The sequence below is a fragment of the Aethalodelphis obliquidens genome, unplaced genomic scaffold (assembly GCF_003676395.1).
Source record: "Aethalodelphis obliquidens isolate GAN/ISIS:26980383/991018 unplaced genomic scaffold, ASM367639v1 scaffold19, whole genome shotgun sequence".
Classification (NCBI taxonomy): Eukaryota; Metazoa; Chordata; class Mammalia; order Artiodactyla; family Delphinidae; genus Aethalodelphis; species Aethalodelphis obliquidens.
This window is the reverse complement of record NW_020837963.1, coordinates 13,178,124-13,200,838: the sequence shown is the minus strand read 5'-3', so window position 1 is coordinate 13,200,838 and position 22,715 is coordinate 13,178,124. Positions and strand designations below refer to the sequence as shown.

At 43.1% G+C, this 22,715-nt stretch overlaps 1 protein-coding gene across 5 annotated transcripts in view; it reads left to right on the top strand.

Moving 5' to 3' along the window:
• ATP8B1 (ATPase phospholipid transporting 8B1) overlaps window positions 1–22,715 on the top strand; it is a 112,793-nt gene that overhangs the window by 19,968 nt on the left and 70,110 nt on the right. The window contains exon 1 of one of the 5 annotated variants that reach the window (XM_027118603.1): window positions 21,299–21,318. The exons of the other annotated variants lie outside the window; for them this stretch is intronic. The gene's annotated coding sequence lies outside the window, so the exon portion shown is untranslated. Of the gene's footprint in view, window positions 1–21,298; window positions 21,319–22,715 lie in introns of those variants that run through there. 5 annotated transcript variants of the gene reach the window in all.

Sequence of the window (22,715 nt, the reverse complement as noted above, 5' to 3'; positions counted from 1 at the left end):
CTTGACCTGGTGATGCGCTTCTAACGCATAGAATGTGGCCAAAGGGGTGGCATGTCACGTCCAAGGCTAGGGTGCAAAAAGACTCCTTGGACTTGCACTTAAGGTCTTCTGCCCATTTTTCCATTGGCTTGTTTGTTTTCTTGTTGTTGAGTTGTATGAGCTGTTTGTATATTTTGGAGATTAAGCCCTTGTCTGTCGCATCCTTGGACTTGCTCTGAGCAAAGCCGGCTGCCATATTGTGAGCTGCCCTGTGGAGAGACGCACATGGCAAAGAACTTAAGGTAGCCAATAGCCCATGAGGAACCAAATCCCACCAACAGCCCTGTGAGTGAGCTGGGAGCCTTCCCAGGTGAACTTTTAGAGGACTGCACCCTGGGTGACACCTTGACTGTAGCCTTTGAGAGACCCTGAGCCGTGCCCGAGTTCCTGGGCCACTGAAACTGAGCTAATACTTGTGTTTTAACTGCTAAATTTGGGGGTGTGGGGTTGTTATGTAGCAATCAGTAGCTAATACAAGGAAAAAGATTTAAGGTACAATTAAAGTGTCCCCTGCCTTCAGGGAGCTCACCGTCTAACTAGTAAGCTCTTCGGTTGCCAAGCACTGTAGGTAAGCCAAGATGCCAAGTCATCATCGTTATTTTTCTGATGAAGGGCTCCAGCGGAAATAGTTTCCAAGCTTCAGTTTTTGTTGCACGTATTGTTTTTCAGTTTAATTACCCTTCAAAAGGTATGAGAGATGTAAAGTGTAAAATAAATCTTCCTGCCCCCTTTTATCCTGGTCCCCCTCCCCCAAGGCAACAGCCATTGTGAGTTTATGGTTAACCTTCTAGAGACAGTCTTTGCATTTACAAATGCGAACATGCATATTTCTTTCCTTCCCCTAACAAATGGCAGTGGGATTTGACTCTCAACTTCCGCTTGGAATCGGGAGTATGGTTGATACGCAATAGATTGAAACCTTCAATAATTTCTGCCAACGGATCCTGCTCTTAATAGATAAGACATTAACTTGAGGAAACAGTTGAAGAAACTTTGAAAGGAAGATAACATATTGCATAATGATAGGGCAGAATGATAGGACCCAGAGGGGCCAACTGGTCTGTCTTCTTGCCTGTGGGCAGGAGAGTAGTTAAGACATCCAGGGGAGCTGCGCTTGAGAGGCGCCCACAATGAAGCATCATGTTGATCTTTGGGGAAAGGGGTGGTGAAAATAACTGTCCATATCAGAAAATAAATATCAATCAACAAAAATAAATATAAATAAAAGATAAAATAAACAATGAAAATAAAGATCAGAAAATAAAGATCGGTTGTTCCAGACTTTTCTCCTCTCATCTTCCAGCCAACTTCTCCCTAAGAACCCTTTTTGTTGTGAAAAATTAGATGTGTGTGTGTGTGTGTGTGTGACTTGCTTCTGGTCGCCTTAGGGAACTAAGATGACCCTGGGTTAGGTGTGGAATGAGTCCTGAGAACAGAGATGAAAGAAAAAGTGACGGGCTTGCTTTATGCCTGTTTCTTTTTATCACCCCCGTGGTGGAGACCCCGGTGGTAGCTGTTGTTAATCGCGTGGATGGTGTCCCAGGACAAGAGTTTGCTCCTTCCCAGCTGGCCCTGAGACCTTTGCCACACATCTTAACCTGTTCATGTCTCCATTAACCTTCTGCAAGGTGAAGGTGATTAAATCATAACTTTCAAGAATGGCAGAAGCCTAATTAACATGGTATTTGAAGACTAATAAATGCCTTAGAAGAAGGGTGCCTTATAAATTGAGGTGCTACTATCATTACAGTCATTACCTTTAAAATTCTAGATGGCCCGCCGAGCAAGTTGCAATGGAGGCGAAAGAACAATTGGGCAGAGTTCAGCTGAACACGGATGGTTCGTTTTGTTTCCTTAATGTGTAGTATTGGCTTTAAATGGAATTAAATCATGAAGTAGGCTGGTTTGTTATGCCGACTCACAAGATTGGCCAATCCTTTGCAATAATTGTTCAAAGAACCGTAGAAGAAGGTGGCTTACAAATGATGATGATTGTCGTTTGGTGCCTTGCGATCCCTTTCATTGGGATCCAATGTATTGTGTAGTTTTTGTCCTGGCATTTTTACTAGATACTCATTAAAAAAATTTTTTTTAACATCTTTATTGGAGTATAATTACATTACAATAGTGTGTTAGTTTCTGCTGTATAACAAAGTGAATCAGCTATATGTATACGTTTATCCTCATATCCCCTCCCTCTTGCATCTCCCTCCCACCCTCCCTATCCCACCCCTCCAGGTGGTCACAAAGCACCGAGCTGATCTCCCTGTGCCATGCGGCTGCTTCCTACTAGCTATCTATTTCACATTTGGTAGTGTAATTACTCATTTTAAATGAATGCTTAATTATTTCACTGCTTCCTGATAGAATCTCTTTCTATAGGTAGAAGAACCAGTTAATGTTTGTTTTAAGCCCTTCATCTGTGACCCTGATGATATGGAGTGAGAATCCCTCCCTCCCTCCCTCTCTGCCTCTGTTTTCTTCCTTCCTTTCTGTCTTCCTTTCCTTCCTTCCTTTTCTTTCCCTTTCTTTTTCTTTCTTTCTTTCTTTCTTTCTTTCTTTCTTTCTTTCTTTCTTTCTTTCTTTCTTTCTCTCTCTCTTTCTCTCTTTCTCTCTCTCTCTCTCTCTCTCTCTCCCTCCCTCTCTCCCTCCCCTTCCTTCCTTCCTTCTCTCTTTCTCTCTCTCGCTCTTTCTCTCTGTTCTTTCATTCTGTCTCTTTCTCTTTCACCAAATATTCGAATACCTACTATGTGCAAGCTGCTGGCTAGACGTTCTGGATACCACAGGGAGAAAAATGAGACACAGTCCCCTGGCCTCATGGAGCTTACATTCTCGTGTAGAGAGACCTTGGTCATTAAGGACATTAAGAAGTGGAATGTCATTTATCTGATAAATGCAAAGCAAAAAATAAATTGGCACCAGGAGGGTAAAGAGTAAGGATGAAAGAGGTGAGGGCTATGGTTTTACATAGATGACTGCAGAGGCCTCATTAACAAGGTGACCTTTCATCCAATTAGCAAATATGCAAATGCCTCTGACCTGCAAGGCCTTCACAGTCTCACCTGAGTCCCCCTCTCCAGCCATCCCCTCCAACCATCGTCTTCCTACGCCTGCCTTCACTTCAGTAACTAAACCAACCCTGTGTCCTTCCACGCTCTGGAACCTTCGCACCCATGGTTTCCTCTCCTGAAATGTCTTGCTTCTCTTCTCATCTCCCAGCCTGATCACAGACCCACCTGCCCTTCAAGACCCAATTCAATCAACTTCCTTCCTCTCTGTCCTTCCCTGAAGTCCCAGCTCTTCAGGTGTAATTGACTGCTCTTCCTGTGGGTTCCCCTCCTAGCACCTGTCACAGGAAATTATATTACGGTGAGGTGCGTTTTTGTCACTGTTGCTGCATGGGCTGCAAGCCTATGAGGACGAGGACCGTATTTTACATCTCTCTATACTTTATACACTTAGATATGCTTCATATGCTATGTGTACTTTACATCTTCATATATCTCTCTGTATCTTTATATACTTTATATATAACTAATAATTTCTTGCATTAATTTGGGGTTAACAGAGGAAATGGTGAAATTTTACATTGTATGAGTTTTGTTCCTTATGATTAATCTTTACTCTTTTTGTAAAGCACTGATGTAGGTAAGGAAATTACAAGTGTGACATTGGAGATGGCAGGAAGGTTCTTTCTGAACTTGGAGGTCTAGGATTTGGTTCATTTGTCTCAAAGCTAAAGGCCTCTTTCCTCGCAGGTAATCACGAATTTCTGGGCCTCGGGCTGTGCTCCCTTCTGAATGTGGTTTTTCTGGTTGTTCCAAGCAAAATACAGAGTGTGCCTCTTGACGTTACTGGAAAACTGATTTATCTTGTTTGATACCACTCAAATCTTTGGAAACTGGATGTATTCTGATCAGCTCATTGGTTTCCATTGTCAGGGATTACAGTAAAATTCAGTCTTGAGGCCAGTACCCCAGGGCACACCCCTCTGTGTGTGGCCTGAGAGACTTTTTTTTTGTGTGTGTGCGGTACGCGGGCCTCTCACTGTTGTGGCCTCTCCCCTTGCGGAGCACAGGCTCCGGACGCGCAGGCTCAGTGGCCATGGCTCACGGACCCAGCCGCTCCGCGGCATGTGGGATCTTCCCGGACCGGGGCACGAACCCGTGTCCCCTGCATCGGCAGGCGGACTCTCAACCACTGCGCCACCAGGGAAGCCCCTGAGAGACTCTTGAGGCATTGACAGCTCATCACTTGTTAAAAAGGAAATTCAACATTGGACTTTTAAAGTGCAAATGCCTGAAAAGGACTCCTCAGCCTGATTCTTGGAAGCTTAAGTAAGGAGAACCTGTAATCTCAGATCACTTAGGAATTATGAAGAAGGCAGATTGAAGGGTCAGAGTAAGGCGCAGAAGGGAATTATCTCAAAATATGAGATGTACAGAGTCCACTGCTGGGGGTGGGCTGTATCATGCTCAGTGAAGCCATCTGAGCGTGTGAAGGGTGACTAACATATCCTCTAAAGGAGGGAGTTTTTCGCCAACAGAAATAGCTCTGTTTTGATTTGATGAGGTAGTTGTGAAAAATGTTTTACTATCTTAATTCTCCCATCAGTTGTATCAGCACTAAGTCCACATTTCCTTCTGATAAAAATGAAAGTCCATTTCTTAGTAGAGAGGAGATGCTAAATAACCCACGTCTGACTGTCCCCTGTCCCTTTTCGGTCTCTCTTTAACATGTCCAGATGTTGTCACATGTGGGTATATTGCCATGCACTTGAGGTCTGCTGCAGGAGACAGGCTCCACACACCGGTCCTTCACACGTGGTTTGCCCCTCTGGCTGGTTAATCTCAAGTCCCCGTCCCAGCCTCTCCTTCTCCTCTAGCCCCTTCCCACCCCTGAAGCTCTTGTCTCAGTGGTTTGACTCCGAGGGCCCCTTGTTCTCACAGTGGGCTGGCTGGACATAGTGGAAGCGGTATTGTGTCGCACGCAGGTCATGGACCAAGGAAGACGGGGAGTGGAGAGAGGGCCTCTGGCCTTCCAAACTGAACAGAAACATGAATGCACAAGGTGACCAAGTTCCTTGTATCATTTTATGTAGAACACAGGCCTCTGGAGGCAAATGTGCATTTTGAGGACTACTCTGGGAAGATCCCACCTTATTTCCAGACAATAAACTAAAATCTTAGCATGTAGGCAGCACGGGTGGGTAGGGTACTTGGGGAGGACTGTTGGGCTAAGGCAATTCTGCCTGAGAATAAGGAAAAGGAGTTCTCGGCATGACGGTTTTACGAGCAGGATGCTGGAACCACACTGACTAGATTTGCATCTAGGTTCTCCTGTGTATTGGTTGTGAGATCCTGGGTGAGTGTCTTGACCTCAGTGTGTTCATCTGTAAAATGGGGATAACAGGACCAACCTCATTGGGTTTTTGTATGAGCTTTATATGCACGTATGCGTGTGAGTGGTTGGAACGGTACCTGGCACAAAGGTTCAATAAATGCTGGCTAGTGTTATCATTAATACATTATTCAATCAGAATTACAAATAAACGATTCTTGGAGAATATATGCCGTTTGCTATGCACCTGGAATGCTGTAAGCACAGGGCTCCTTATGAGTTAGTTTTCTTCTCCAACTCCCATCCTGACGGTCTGTTCCGGGATCCTCTCTGGCTCTTTCTTGCCACTTGAGATAATCCACATACTAACTGCCTTTTGCTTTACCCCAGCACCCTCAAGGAGCCTTACACCGTTTCTTGCTGGTTGTTCCTGATTTTAACTAAGCCAGGAATTGGTAAATAAATGGCCTTCCATTCATGGTGGCTTGTTGGAGAAAGTCTCATGGGCATTCCTGGAAGGGCTCTAGAGAAGCTGGTTTTAACCTGAGGAAGGATTCTAATCACGGAGTATGGAGGAAGGAGCTGATTAGATCTTCTCCATCTCCCCACAGGGCAGATCCAGGCAGAGACAGAGCACTGAGGGGGAGGGAGTTGCATGTAGGCTGGTGGAAAAGAGGGCTGGGGGTGGGGTTAGGGGTTGGCTGGGCTCTCCTGGGCTATTGAGTGGTTTTGAGCAATGCAGACACCAGCTCCTGTTTCTTTGTGACATGCCTGGTCCCGGAGAATGGGGAACAAAGGGGCTACATGTGGGCTGCCTGGGTATACTCCTCAAAGCCCCCGTCCCTTGGCATCAGGACCAGAACACTCAGGCAACCTGGAAGGACCCAGTTCTTCACTGGGAACTCGCCCACCAGATTCTTCCGGGGGGTTTGGAGAGTGGGATCTTGGCCATTGCCTCTCTACTCAGGCTGGTCAGTTACATCCTGGTCAGTTTCCCAGCTGAGAAAATAAAAACATCTCCATTTTTTGTTTTTTTTAAAATTTATGTATTTATTTATTTATTTTGGCTGTGCCGGGTCTTAGTTGTAGCATGCGGAGTTCTTAGTTGCAGCGTGCAGACTCTTAGTTGTGGTGCGTGCGGGATCTAGTTCCCCAACCAGGGATCAAACCCAGGCCCCCTGCATTGGCAGCGTGGAGTCTTACCCACTGGACCACCAGGGAAGTCCCATCTCTGTATTATTATTTGCAGAAATTATCACCCACCTCTGGCTTCTTGCGCTTTTTAAGTGGCTAAAACTGATGGCTGTTGTGGTCAGTTCAAGGGTTAAACCTTTCTCCGGGCGTGTGTTTCATTTTACAGCATAATTCATTCCCTCCGTGCATCAATTTCCAGTTCTGTGCTTGGCTTGGGGTTTGTTACCAACTTGGCAGACAATACCGTTTGCCTTTTATTTTTAGAACTTAGAGTGAGGATTAGCAATGTAATATTAAGAATCCTGTGAATCAAATTAGGTAGGTAAAATACACAATAGAGAAGAAGCTGTAAACGCTTGACTGTTTTGGCACCTAAGCAGTAAAAACGGCCTTTTAGAACTTTAATCTAGGGTGTCTTATCCTCCCGCAATTCCCTTGGCCAGTTATTTTGAGGATTTCAAAATGGCTTTGGAGAATAAGTGTGATTTTAGGGTTCTTCTTATCGGCTTGGAAAAAGTATTCCTTGTATCTCCTTATGTAAATGCTATCTAGGGTATTTGTAGCTTGAATACTTATTGTGAAGGGTGACCAGTGGTCTAATTTTTTACTCTGTAATTTAAAAAGTCAATTTAGAACTGTATGTGTGTGTGTCTTCATGAGTGAAGTCTCAAAACAGTTGTGGGCTGGTTTCCTATAATAAAATCAAGATGCCTGGCAAGTTTTAGATCCAGTCCTGCCTAAATCTTCCAGACCGGTGTGTCCAGTAGAGCTTTCTATGAGGATGAACGTGTCCTGTATCTAGTCACTAGACACACGTGGCTATCGAGCACTTGAAATGTGGCTATAGTGCAACTGACTGAGGAACTGGCTTTCAATTCAATTTGAGTTAATTACATGAAAATAGCCTGACACGGCTGGTGGCTTACTAGTAGGTAGTCACAGCGGACTTGGACTATTCCCACCTGAAATAGCCTGTAACTCAGGCAGCAGTTGGCCGTCTGAGGAGCTAGAGCTTCAGTGGGGTTGGATGAACTAAGAATCAGAGGGACAGGTGCCACCGCCCCGTCTGCAACCCCTCAGGCAGTGTCTCTGCTGGAAGTAAGCCCTCCCTGGGATGTGATGATCTAACCTTAGTCCTTAGAACTTTAATGCTGAAAGCCCTTCCTAAGGCTCCACATTGCCCTGAGGATAAACTCTAGGCTCCTAATGGCTTTTACTATCTGTCACTTCTCAATTTCTTGCTCCTCACTTTCCCTCTCATCACTTTCCCCATCGTCCTCTGACTTCTCATCGTGTGGACAGACTTGCATTCCAACATCAGGCTGTGTGCATTCTCACCTCTAGACCTTTGCAAACACTGTGCCCTCTGCCTGGAATGCCCTTTCCCTTCCCTTCACCTGGCTCACTCCTACATGTCCTATGGGTCTCAGACTAGATGTCAATTCCTGTAGCATCTCCTCTGGGGAAAGCTTTGTGCCCCTGCTGCTGTGTATCCTAGGTGTATCCCCATCATAGCACCTACCACACTTGTTTGAAATTGCTTATTTACCTATAAGTCTCTCCCCTTACACTAGAGCTTCACAAAGTGTGGTCCCTGGACCAGCCGTATCTGCATCACCTGGGAGTTGGCTAGAAATGCAAATTCTCAGGTCCCAGCCTAGACCTCCTGAATCAAAAATTCTGAAGGTTGGGCCTAGCAAGCCCTCCACGGGAGTCTGATGCCAGCTAAAGTTTGGGAACCACTGAGCTAAGCCATAAGCTCCATGAAGGTAGGAACCTGTGACTTCCCATTTGACACTGTGTCCCCAGCCTTTAGCGTACCTCATGACTCAGAGGAGTAGATTCTCAAGAAACACCTCCAAAGATGATACTTTGGTTATGCTTTAGGCAGCTTGTCCTGTCGGAAAATTTTTAGCTGAAACCAATTTAAATCTCTTCTCCTTTATCCAGAGGAGATAAAGAACCACTGAGTACCTTTTTAAAAATTAGGGTAAAGTATACATAAAATTTGCCATTTTAATAACCATACAGCTCAGCGGCAGTAAGTACCTTCACATGGTTGTACAACCGTCGTCACCACCCATCTCCAGAACTTCTCCATCTTTCCAAACTGAAACTCTGTACCCTTTGAACACTAACTCCCCATTTCCCCTCCCCCCCAGCCCCTGAAACCACCATTCTCCTTTCTATTCTACTGTCTTTCTCTATGAATTTGACTACTCTAGGTACTTCGTATAAGTGGAACCATAAAGTATTTGTCCTTTTGTGGCTGGGTTATTGCACTTAGCATAATGTCCTTGAGGTTCATCCATGTTGTAGCGTGCATCAGTCTTTCCTTTTAAGGTAGAATAATATTCCATTATATGATATGCCAGAATGTATCCATTCATCCATTGATGGACACTTAGGTTATTTCCACCTTTTGGCTATTATGAATAATGCTGCTATGACATGGGTGTATGTATATCTGCTTGAATCCCTGCTTCAACTCTTGGGTATATACCCAAAAATGGAATTGCTGGATTGTCTGGTAATTCTATGTTTAATTTTTGTTTTGTTTTGTTTTTTTTTTGCGGTACGTGGGCCTCTCACTGTTGTGGCCTCTCCCATTGCGGAGCACAGGCTCTGGACGCGCAGGCTCAGCGGCCATGGCTCACGGGCCCAGCCGCTCCACGGCATGTGGGATCTTCCCGGACTGGGGCACGAACCCGTGTCCCCTGCATCGGCAGGCGGACTCTCAACCACTGCGCCACCAGGGAAGCCCTATGTTTAATTTTTTGAGGAACCACCAACCATACTTTTTTCCACAGTGGCTGCCTCACTTTGTATTTCCATCAGCAATGCACAAGAGTTCCAACTTGTCCTCACTAACACTTATTTTTAAATTTATTGAAGTATAGTTGATCTGCAATGTTGTGTTAATTTCTACTGTACAGCAGTGTGATTCAGTTATATATATATGTCTATATACATATATATTTTTTTCATATTCTTTTCCATTATGGTTGTTCACAGGATATTGAATGTAGTTCCATGTGCTATACAGTAGGATCTTGTTGTTTATCCATTCCTTATATAAAATAGTTTGCATCTACTAATGCCAAGCTCCCAATCCATCCCTCCCCCATACCAATACTTGTTATTTTTTGACACCTGAGTACTTGAAAAAGAAAAGTTAACTTAAGGATAATGTGAGAGAAAGGGCCCTTCCTTAACTTTCTTAAATGTACTTCTTTGATCAATTAAAACCTATACACTGAGTACCTATTGTATGATAAATTGTATTAAAATAAATAAAATCAGTAGAATTTATTCCAGTTGGTCCTTGAAAATGTTTGTTAGAATTTGAGGGAAAGAAAAAGGCATATGAAACCTTAAATGCCAACATGTTACTGCTATGCATGTAGTAGTGTTCATGTTCTACATGTAGTACTCCAACATGTTCCTTATACAACCTGTAGAAACAGAACTCCATCTTTAGAGAAGATTTTTTTTTTTAATAACTATTCTATCCTTAGAATCTATCCTAAGGAAATAACTGGATGACTGTTCTATGACTCTATAGAGAACGTAAGAGAATATGGAGGGATGCTCTGCATTTAAGGCCTGGAAATTATTAGCGTAATGGTATTGATCCCTTTTGCCCACTCTTCAAACAGTTAAAAGTTAGAAAGTCCCTCTGGGAGCTTGCCTGTGTAAACAGAGGAGGCCATGCAGCTGACCAGGGAGGGAGCCCGGCCGGGGATCCATAGACAGTGAAGAAATCAATCATTAAACACTCAAATAATCAAGGATTAACTTGATGAAGCAGTTGATGTGAAATTGCCTAAACCATAGGAAGTTTTATCAAGGTTTTTTTATTTTGGTAGGAAAAAAATGAGAAGAATCGGTCTGTGTTCTAAGTTTTCCCTTCCCAAAAGTTGACATGGTTATATAATGCATGAGTTTTACCATTGAAATAGGATGCCGTCATAGAAACGGTTTAATACGCCAATTCCAGTGGGAGTGTAATATGTGAATATAAGAATACATTCAGCTTGGGGTTCTCCAATGTACGATTACACATTGTTGATAAACAACCTGGGACTATTTTGGGCTGGCTGGTATAGTGTGTCTCTTGCTGGCAAGAGACACACTGTGCATGGTGGCAGAGGTGTCAGATGTAAAGACAGTTTCTGTGTCTGAAAACAACACTTTCTCATTCTGAGAAATCCTACTTTTATTCATTATGCAAAGATACGGACCAAAAGAAGTGTGGTCTGGATTATATTTTGAATTCCAGAGTTTGGGTTTTGTGACATGTTTTTCGTTTACTCGGGAGCGTTGAAAAAGCTGGTAATGGATACACCCCAGTCTGCTTTGTTGTGAGCAGCTGGGAGAGTAAAATATTTAATGTCTCCCTCACTACTAGGGTGACATTTTCCTGCGGCCCGAGCACGGCAGGTTACGAGCTAGGTATTCCCCTCCCTATGAATAATTCAACAAATGAAGGTAAATTTGAGCCCTGCATGGGCTGTAGTAATTTCTTAGCTGTTCCTGAAGTGTTTCTTTGGTCACACGTTTCTTCTAGTGTTTACTCCTCTCACGGTAAGAATTAGGACGGCTAGTATTTACTGCACCCTCCCTTTGGGCCTGGCTGTATTCCAGGAACTTTCTATGTATGCGCTCATTTCATCCTCACAGCAACCCTAAGAGGCAGGCACTATTATCGTACCCATTTGACAGATAAGAAAACTGAGGAACAGCAGTGTGACTTAATGAGCTTTCCTGAGGTCTCACAGCTGGCGGGAAGTGTGGCTCTGGAGCCCATGCTCTTCACCAGTGCTGCACTAGGAAGAGCTGTGGGCATGTTAAGCATGCTGCTGGGTCATGACACAGGGACATAGCCTTGGCAACTGGAGAATTTGGACTTGGTTCCGGTTTCAGCCCTGTGGCAACCAGCTGTGGGCCTTGAGCACTCCCTGTAACTTTTCTCAGCCTCAGTTTGTGCATCCTTGAAATGCAGATAATTATATTTTACTCACATGTAGAGGAGAAGAAAACTAAGGATGGGACAGTATTTGAGTTAAAAGTGATTCTTAAAAAAAAGTTATAATGTTGGGGGTGGGGAGGGAGGGAGGGATAAATTGGGAGACTGGGATTGACAAATACACACTACTCTATATAAAATAGATACCAAATAAGGACCTACTGTAGAGCACAGGGGACTCTTCTCAAAACTCTGTAATGACCTATGTGGGAAAAGAATCTAAAAAAGAGTGGATATATGTATGTGTATAACTGATACACTTTGCTGTACAGCAGAAACTAACACAACATTGTAAATCAACTCTACTCCAATAAAACTTTTCTTTTTGAAAGTTGTAATGCACAAAAGCAAGATAAATACTAAATGTTCTTAGTGATCCAGAGCACATATGCCTCCTCAGGTATCATACAAATGGGGCAGCCCCAAACCTAGAAAATGCTGCAGTTTTCTGTGACATTTCACTTTATGAAATATTCAGTGAAATCCACTTTTCACTTTAGAAAATATGAAATATTCAGTTTCACTTAACAATACTCTCCTTTTGACCATGAGAAGACTTATTTCATGTGAGTTATTTAATATGAGTTCACAAGATGGGCTAATGACCGCACAAAGCATGTGGTCCCTTCGGAGCCTGTGTTATGAATTAGGACATATACGCTGCATATGATGCTGACCCAATGGTAATACATGAATTTTAAGGCTCGTTGTTTGTTTCTTTGCTTCTAATTGAGGAAGATTTCAGACACATATAAAAATAGAAATAATCATATAATCAAGCCCCCTTGTTCATGGCCATGGCCAACAGTCTTTCATCTATACCTCTATTTCTTCCCTCCCCCGTATTATTTCAAAGCAGACTCAGCCAGTGATCTTTCCGTCAAACCCGGTTTTGAAAGTTGTTTGTTTCACTTTTTTCATTCCATGATTGTTTGCTATGCAGACTTGAGGACAGCAAAAATATGCATTTAAGTAGTTAGATTACTAACTATAACTGTTTCCTAGCTGTACAAGAGTGATAGTTTTGTTTGTTTAATTTGGGTCCACTTTTAGGAGGTCTTGGAGTTATCCTCTAGAAAGTATATAGTGCCTTAAATGATCAAAGTTCTCTGGAACCTTACCCCAGTGGCCAGAGACAAGGTGATGAGGGGAAAGGATGCAGGATTTGTATTCAGATGATAAGATCTGGTTCTGGTCCCCTGCTTGTTATGAGCTCTGAGAATGTGGATACAACAGTGACCTCTGAGCTTGATTCTTTATCTATAAAGTTCATTCATTTGGCAGTTCTTTATTCAAAGGTCAGCTGTGTGTCAGCCACTGTTCTGAGCCATGGAGATATCCCAGAGAATAAAACAAAAATAAGTTACTTTTCAATGACATTGTATAGCTGAAGTGCATTAATGGCATGTGAAAACTGTTTGCAAACTCTCAAGTAAAATACGAAGGTTCCTATTACCTTTATTTTCTTACTCTGCTTTTCACTTGAAAACTTCTGCACACAAGTATTCTAGGCTTATAATAGTTTATAATTCAAAAAGAGTCATGTACCAAAATGTTCATTGCAGCTCTATTTACAATAGCCCAGAGATGGAAACAACCTAAGTGTCCATCATCGGATGAATGGATAAAGAAGATGTGGCACATATATACAATGGAATATTACTCAGCCATAAAAAGAGACGAAATTGAGCTATTTGTAATGAGGTGGATAGACCTAGAGTCTGTCATACAGAGTGAAGTAAGTCAGAAAGAGAGAGACAAATACCGTATGCTAACACATATATATGGAATTAAAAAAAAAAAAATGTCATGAAAAACCTAGGGGTGAAACAGGAATAAAGACACAGACTTACTAGAGAATGGACTTGAGGCTATGGGGAGGGGGAAGTGTAAATGGTGACAAAGCGATAAAGAGGCATGGACGTATATACACTACCAAACGTAAGGTAGATAGCTAGTGGGAAGCAGCCGCATAGCACAGGGAGATCAGCTCGGTGCTTTGTGACCGCCTGGAGGGGTGGGATAGGGAGGGTGGGAGGGAGGGAGACGCAAGCGGGAAAAAAAAAAAAAAAATAAGAAACTATTTAAGTTTTATTGAGAAATATATTATTCGTTTTCTCAGAGCTGTGCTGTCTTGCTGAATTTCTGATGAAATGGTTCACTCCGTGGATACTTGGGTCCCAGGTGCTGTGCACCCTGCTAGGGGTTTTACCTGAGACCAAGATTGGGCTTCACAAGGATCTGTAAGATAGGCATTACCTTCATTTTACAAATGAGGAGACTTAGTGAGGCTATCTTCCCCAAGGTCCCATGAGTGGTAAAAGGTAGAGCTGGGATTTCAGCCCTGTCTCTTTGTCTTCAGACTGAAGCCCTTCACCATCCCTTCATCCTGCCTCAGTTGGGAAATAAGAGGAATAGGGCTTGGTCCTGAGCTTTGGAATTTACTTCTCTTTAAGAAACAAAAGCAACCCTAGTACAAGGCAGAATACCAAGAACGGGTCAGGCAGACAGTAAGTTGTTCGCAAATGAAAAAGCCAGTGCATCAAGATTTGAGGATCTGGAAAAGGGATGAAAGTGACTTGCTGCCTTTGTGAGTGTGTCCCTGTGTGTGGGCTGAAGGTGACTGGAGTGGGGCGGCGGGGGGAACCACGATGAGCGGGGCCAGAGCTGAGAGCCATAGCCTTTCTAATGCTAACGCAGATGTAAAACTAATCATTTCCCTAATGGAACAGACAGAAACCATCTGTCTGTAGCTTTTGAAGACAACCTGAATAATCTCCCAGATTTCCGCATCTGACCTAGGACAGCCTAGGTCATTGATTCAGTTTTCAGAATGTGTTGAATGTTAGTTGTATTTTGTATTTGGTCTTAATGGCAAAATTTAAATCTCTTTTGAATGATTCCTCTCTTACTGATAGCGTGTCTAAACCGTGACAAGCGTGACAAGCGTTGTAAAGATAAATCCTCCTGTGATACGCACAAACACGCACGGAATTAGCAGCATCAGGGTTGGGCGACGTTGTTTTCTCTGCATGGCATTTAGACTTTGGAAAGCTAAGACGCGAAGTCACCATCGCCAGATTTCTGAGGTGAAAAAGCAAAGGAGAGGGTGTGGCCTCTGAGTCTGGGTTGAGTGTAGGCAGCCCTGAGCCCAGGGGCTGACCTGCTAGGCAGGTCTGGCTGACGAGTGTTCGGAGGCGGCCCGTTTTGTGGCCAAAACACCAACTTTGGGTCTTGAGTGTAGCTTGGCTTTTCACTGACTATAGAATGACAGAGTATGTGTGTCACAACTCAGATATTGAGGAATGGCCCATCGTAAATCCAGAGCATGGTCTTTTCAGAGCGCTTTCAAAATGGGCTTTAAAAAGATTTTAATTTGTTCCAGATATCTAATGTTCAAATCCATGTAGTAGTTAAAGGCTTTTAAGTCGTTTTTTCTTGGATTGTGTACTTGGAATGTGTATTCATTCCTGGCGTGGCTATGAAGATTGAATGATTATTTAAGCCCCTCATTTATTGATCGACTTATTGATGCTCTTCTCTTTATCCTTACACTACCTTTTTTTTCCTTTTTTTTTTGGAAAGAGCTCTGGGCAGTCAGGAGGATTATTGTGTTGAAATATTAAGTTCAGGACAGTGAGACTTGCTACGTGTTGGGAGTTTATCCCTGGCATTGATTGATGATGGACAGTTGAGGGTTCGCTCTGGAGAGTAGAGGTGGGGTGGAAGGTGTTGGGGAGAGTCCTCTGAACACCTCCCCCAGGGCCTGCTTCCTCCCCAGCCCATCTTCCCAACTCAACTCAGAGTTCCACAGCATGCCTGCACCTAAACCAGGTGAGGTCACATGTTAACTATTACAAACGTTTATTAGCCTTAGTAACGGTATGATAAAAGTTATGAATAGTATGATGATAACAATTGGGCTGAGGAAGTAATTTTCCTGTGTCCATAGAGCAAGTCCTTGCAGGAGGTGAGGGCTGAAGTCTGGGTCTTTGGAGAAGGTTGGCATGTGAAAGAGCAAAAAATACTCAAATGTATTTTGGTTGGTGGTTTTACGTTTTATTTCACTTCAGCCTTTAAAAACAATGTTCTCTCGGTATTACATGCCTTTGTGTTCAGGGTGGAGTAGGTGTGGGAGAGGGATAGGTATTGCTAAATCCAACACAGGCCTCCCCACCATGTGCTAGTGCTCCCAGAAAGGTACACGGAGATTGTAAAGGGAAGCAAATATTGACCAAGGGGAGAAGAAAGTTTAGAATGAATTGGCATTTTTTCCTGGGGCCATGTTTTGTTTTTTTTTTTTGCGGTACGCGGGCCTCTCACTGTCGTGGCCTCTCCCGTTGCGGAGCACAGGCTCCGGACGCGCAGGCTCAGCGGCCGTGGCTTACAGGCCCAGCCGCTCCGCGGCATGTGGGATCTTCCCGGACCGGGGCACGAACCTGTGTCCCCTGCATCGGCAGGTGGACTCTCAACCACTGCGCCACCAGGGAAGCCCTGGGGCCATGTTTTTTAAGAGATGGAATAAAATGCTTTTTTAATTGGCATTTTTTAAAACCTCAAAACATTTTGCAGCTGTTTTAATAAATGTTGGACACCTCTATAGGTTTTATGTTTTCTCTTAAAATGCACATCAGAATAGATGTTTGTAGGAGGCCTTCATCAGTCGTTCCTGTTTGAGCAGCCTACCCTTATTTGCATTAAATACCAGTTGTTTCTTCCCGTTGTTCACTTCAAATAACTTGTAACCTAGTTAAGTGGCAAAAAAGTAGCATGTCTTATCTTTGGGTAATTAGGAGAGAGAAAACAGAACATGGTCATTTACATCTTAAGTGTATCATTTGTTATGAAAGCTAGCCACCTCTTTCCCTTTTAGGTTCACAGTCACGTGGGAGGTGAATTCTGAATTTGTAGACACACAATAAGCAGTATCTAACTGTAACATCTTCTGTTCCTAGGAATTAAGGAACTTAAAAATTTAAAGCCACACATTGAAACAATGTATGTATTTACTATGGCTACTGTAACAAAGTACCATAAACTGAGAGGCTTAAACAATGGAAATCTGTCGTCTCCCAGTTCTAGAGGCCATAGAAGTCCAAGCTCAAGGCCATGCTCACTCTGAAGGTACTAGGGAAGGGTCTGTTTCTGGTTTCTTTCCCAGATTCTGCTAGTTCCTTGTGGCAGCATAACTCCGATCTTCACATGGCAGTCTCTCTGTGTGTGTGTCTGTCTCTGTGTCCAAATGTCCAGATTTTATGATGACACCATTCATACTGGATTGGGGCTCATCCTCATGACCTCACCTTAACTAATTACATCTGCAACGACCTTATTTCAAAATAAGGTCACATTCTGAGGTACTGGAGGGTTAGGACTTCAACATATGAATTTGGGGTGACATTCGTAGCAGGCAGCATGATATGGGGAACAGAGCTAAAGCCCAGGAGTTGGAGACCAGCCAGCCGTGGTGTACCCCAAGTATTTGACATGCAATGCAGATGATTTTTTGAAACCTCCTTCTCTATAGGACAAAATTATTTTCAGTTAGCAATCAGGAAATGAAATGAATAAGAATAATTTTCATTTCTGGAGAAGAAACCCAGGCAGTGATGTTTTCTTTTATTAATCTAGAATTCATTTTGAATTTTTGGAGGTAAGTCAGAACTCACTGTATGTTTCACTGTTTTAAATTTTGAATGCAAATATAAACTCCAAGTGGCTACAGAGGGTTGTTGGAATTGAAGGAAGCATTCTGTTTTGTGATTGGTTGTTTTAAATTTCATGTCACTCTTCTGTCTCTTGTCTTTATAATTGCTCATTTCACGTCTGCTGCAGAAGCTCAGGCATATGTAATACCAGAGGCTGGAAGACACTTACTGCTGGAAGCCAGCCTCAAAGCTCCTGTTGCAACAACACATGCACCTGAACTTCGGTGTGACAGGTGGGCTGTGTAACCAGGAGTTCTCAGAATTAGCTTCCATAGACTCCCACATTTATTGTAGCTAAGTAGTATTTTTTTTTTAAGTTTACCTATATATTATTGAAATTGAGCAGGAACTACAACAAAAAGATTTTTGAGAGGAGGAGTGTTTTATCACTGACATCCATTCATGGCAATAATAATGTAAGAAAAACTATGACTTTTTAGTTGGTTTTGCTACTGTTTTTGAATCTTCTACAGGGAATGCACTTCCTCGTTACCTGCAAGCTGGGCTAACCAAACTCCCTACTCCTTGTAGGTCCCTGCAGTGGCAGCCTGAGCCTGACTAGCTGTGGGAACTTGGGTGAGTCACATGAAACAATTCTGCACCCAGTTCTAATGTGTGTGTGCTTTTCCCACACCCCTAAGGAATTCTCTAACACCAGCTGGCTGTCCTACAATTCGACATAATTCTGACACTATCCATCGTACCTGAAGCTAACCTCAGACCCCACAGGTTAAGGGCTCAGTCCTACAAGACTGCTCTCCCCCCAACTTCAGACACCAGTGGCATGTCCAGGTTGTCACCTGTGCTTCTGACCTACCAGCTATAGATGGGAGGTTCCAATGACCCCCTTTTGGGGTTCAATTAATTTGCTAAAGCAGCTCACAGAACTGAAATATTTTGCTTGTTCTAGATCACTGGTTTATCATAAAAGACTATAACTCAGGAATAGGCAGGTGGAAGAGGTGCATTGTACAAGGGATGGGGAAAGGTTCACCCTCTTCCCAAATCTCTGCCTGTTCGCCAACCCAGAAGCTCTTCAGACCTCTCCTTTAGGGCTTTAATGGGACTTCATTGCATCGATGTGATGGGTTAAATCATTGCTATTGGTGACTGATTCAACCTGTAGCCCATTTCCCAATCCCTAGGTGCTTTCCTAAAGTCACCTCATTAAATAGCAGATGACACTTTTGTAACTCTCACCACTTAGGAGAATCCAAGTTTTTAGATCTGTCCCAGGAACAGGACAAACACCAAATACGTATTTCTTACTGTAAATCATGATATCACACACATCTCTCATTCTTAGTTCCTGGGAGAATGGGCCAAGGCAGTGGTCATTTTATCTTTTTTTTGAAAGCCATAGTTCTTCAAATAAAAATTGTACAGTACACCATAGATTTAAAAGAGATGGCTGGCTTCCCTGGTGGTGCAGTGGTTGAGAATCCACCTGCCAGTGCAGAGGACATGGGTTCGAGCCCTGGTCCAGGAAGACCCCCACATGCCGCGGAGCAGCTAAGCCCTTGCACCACAACTAATGAGCCTGTGCACCACAACTACTGAAGCTCGCACCCCTAGAACCTGTGCCCCACAACAAGAGAAGCCACTGCAGTGAGAAGCCCGTGCACCGCAACAAAGAGTAGCCCTGCTTGCTGCAACGAGAGAAAGCCCGCGTGCAGCAACAAAGACTCAGTGCATACAAAAATAAAATAAATAAATTTATTTTTTTAAAAAAAGAGACGGCGGCTGAACTACTGAGCCCCTCTGCCCCAGGGGCTCTTCTAAGGACACTGCCAAGGGGCACCTTTGGGACACCACATGACCTGTCAGCGTAGGGGGCTGGATGGGGTAGAGGGCAGGAGCCAGGCAGTTCCAAGGACCTTCTTCCTCCCAGGTAAACAGAGGGCAAAAGGCATTTCATATGAAGTCAGAGACCCGGATTCTAGGTGACAGCGAGGAATTCTCTTGTAAGGGTGAACCCACGCTTACCAGTAGTGACCTCCATTTTATGCCCCTCCCCCTTGCTCAGTTTCCTCAGAGGTCACCTTGAGTGGAGACATCCGAGGACGTCGAGGGCATCCTGGCTGGGCACACACCCATACTAGCTCCAACACAAAGTTAACTGTGTGTCTCTTAGTTATATGTCTCCTCAGCTATAAATTGGATTAATTATCTCTTCTCCAACTTACCCCATGGTGATGCTCTTAGGTACAATTAAGGCACTGAGTGTTGCGACTAAGCATAGACTTTCAATAAGGAATTTTATCCCATGTACCTCCTATATGCCCTTGGGCAGAGAACTTAACCTCTCAATGTCAGTTTCCTCATCTGTAAAATGGGGATAACAGTTTGACCCTCAGCAAATGAAATAAAATAGTACATGCCAAGCTCTCAGCTCAGTGACTGATACACAGAATGTGAAGTCAGCTACCTTTAAACACTTACCACCATCATCCCAGGAAAACACTGGAAGCTTTGGAAGCTCTGTAAGTATTCTCATAAATCCTTAAACCTATCAGATCTGTAGAAACTTAGACACTTCTGTTAATTGACCTGTCCAAAAATCTGAAAGCCAGAACAGATAGTTAGAATCGCTGGCCATCTGTAGGAAACCCTGGAGATCGTTCAAACCAAACGTGTTTCCAAGGGACATATAAAATATTAACCATGTGTTTGCAGTATGATCTTGGTGCAAAACTTTGGGTGTGAAGTCAGCTGTCTGGGAAGAGTTTGTAATCTAAGTTGTGTCCTCTAAGCTGACTTTAAATACAGCAGGGGAGACAGTAATGAAATATCAGCTGTGCCCTTCATCCCTTCAATTTCTGGGACCCAGAATTTGTGAAGATGTTAATGTTCAAATGGACCGAGAAGTAAGACTCTGTGACCAGGCATAGACATTCATGAAACCATGACAGTGTCTTTTTTTTTTTTTTTTTTTTTGGCTGCTTTGGGTATTTGTTGCTGCACTTGGGCTTTCTCTAGTTGTGGCGAGCAGGGGCTACGCTTCGTTGCGATGTGCGGGCTTCTCATTGCGGTGGCTTCTCTCGTTGCAGAGCACGGGCTCTAGGCACGCGGGCTTCAGTACTTGTGGCTCGTGGGGTCTAGGGCGCAGCCTCAATAGTTGCGGTGCACGGGCTTAGCTGCTCCGCAGCATGTGGGATCTTCCTGGACCAGGGGTCGAACCCGTGTCCTCTGCATTGGCAGGCAGATTCTTAACCAAGTCCCCATGACAGTGTCTTGAAAAGATACCAAGTAGGTGCCCTGATCATCCTTGATGTATCAATCATACATACTGTCTATTTAAACCTTGAAACGTATTTACAGATGAATATTTGGAAAATATAAAACATCTTTACATATAAAAAGGTACCACAAGGGAGTTTGTATTTTCAGTTGAGGCCACAGACCTTTCGGATGTCTATTATGATGGGATGAGGAACAACTAACATTTTAAATCATTTTGTCACTGGACCTCTGTCCAGGGCTCTTGAGGTCTGTTGTTTTTATTGCGTGAAGCCCGGAAGTTTAGTGAAGGTCGATAGTTTGGGGTCTCCATTGGCACAGAGGACTGTAAGGGAAAAAATGGGCCCAGACTAGATTTCATGGCATTTCATGATCCTTAGGAGAAAATTGGGATCTTATATTGACTAATGCACCAGGAAGGTGTGTTGATACAAAAGATAAAAAGGTAGGTTTCATCTCTCCTGCCTTGACATGCAAACCATCCCTTTTCAGGGCTCAGACCACCTCGGGATGAAAGCAACCTGCTTTCGCTCTTGCTTTTGGTTTTGTAATCATTTGCAAAGAGATACGATTGATAGTAAGAAAGCGTGGTATCAGGGCATGGTCCTGATACCCTGACACATCTTTTCTCTCCCTTTAAACAGCTCTGTGACAAATCTTAAGAGATTTGGGGGCAAACACACCTGGTTGAAATCTCATTCTGTGACCCTGGAGGAGTCACCTAACCTCTGTAAAGCCTGCAAAATGAGGATAATACCTGCTTTTTAGGTATGTTGTGAGGATTTCATGAAATGAGCCCAGCACATAAGTGACTGCTGAACAGTCTTCAGATATAAGGGGTGGGTAGGTATTATCAATTGTTGATTACTTTAGAAGAAAAACACACAGTGGGTTTCTTCTTCCAGAGCAAAAATCCTTTTCCAAAATACACATGTATGTGTTATTTACAAAGCCGCAGTAATAGGACACAATTATGATTTCTGTGTTTCCCCCAATTTAATGTTGTATTTAAAGCATTTCCTATGTTTCTAGGACTGTCATTTTTAATGGATCCTCTAAGATAATAATTTATAAAACCATTATCCTGATGGACTTTCAGATGGTTTCTATTCCTGCTTTATATAGCTGACGACAACAATCCAGAATTTTTCTGTGAATAGAGTTATTTTACTTGTTGAATTGTTTCTGTTGGAAATGTTTCTATAAATGAGATTATTGGGTCACATGTTATAAATATCGTTAGTGTTATTGGGACATAAAGTGTTGCTATATTGTTTTCCATTGGAATGTACCAATTTCAATGTCAGCAGCAGGAGGCCTGTGTGTGTGTGTGTGTGTGAGTGTGTGTGTGTGTGTGTGTGTGTGTGTGTGAGAGAGAGAGAGAGAGAGAGAGAGAGAGAGGGAATTCACTCAGCTTTACAACTGCCCAAGCACTAGATGTAGTCATTGAATATTGTTAACTTAATAGGCATAAAATGGTGTCTTACGTTTTCATCAGTTTGCCCCTCTTTGATTGCTAGCAAGAGTAATCTTTTCCTGTGTGTTTGTTCCCATTTACTTGTTACATCAGACCTTTTTCTATCCTTTTATTCAAACAAGCAGTTCCTATTGAATCTGAATGGGGAATACACATTGTTTCTTTGTAGAATGAAAAGTTTAAGATTTATATTCAGTTCTGCAAGATTCTGCTGATTCCTATACCCTGTAGTGTAACCTTTCTGTTAATTGCATCCATCCATCAATAGGCCGGTGACTCTTCAAACATTAAAATGAATTCAACCCGACAGACTAACTTTTGATTTCCCCTGGAGGTTTGGCTTCCAGGCAACTGTCAAATATAAAGCCCCAATGATTTTATATTATTTAAGCACGAATAGAAGTGAAAAACCTAATCACAGAGGCAATAGTAATGAAGTAAAATGGGACCATTGTCCCTAACAAGTAAGGATGACGCCTGAATGTAAAAATAACAATGTTTTTCTCCTGCTAACTTGCAGTATTTATGATCAAAACACACTGTGGATTGAAGCTGTGCTCCAAAGTCAACCTGTGGGGAATTCTGGCATTATTATCCTACAGGAATCCATTCTAGTCTTCTGTTTATTTTTCTTAGTTTTCCAGACAAAAGAATGGCAGCCCCACCCAATCTTAATTTGAAACACATT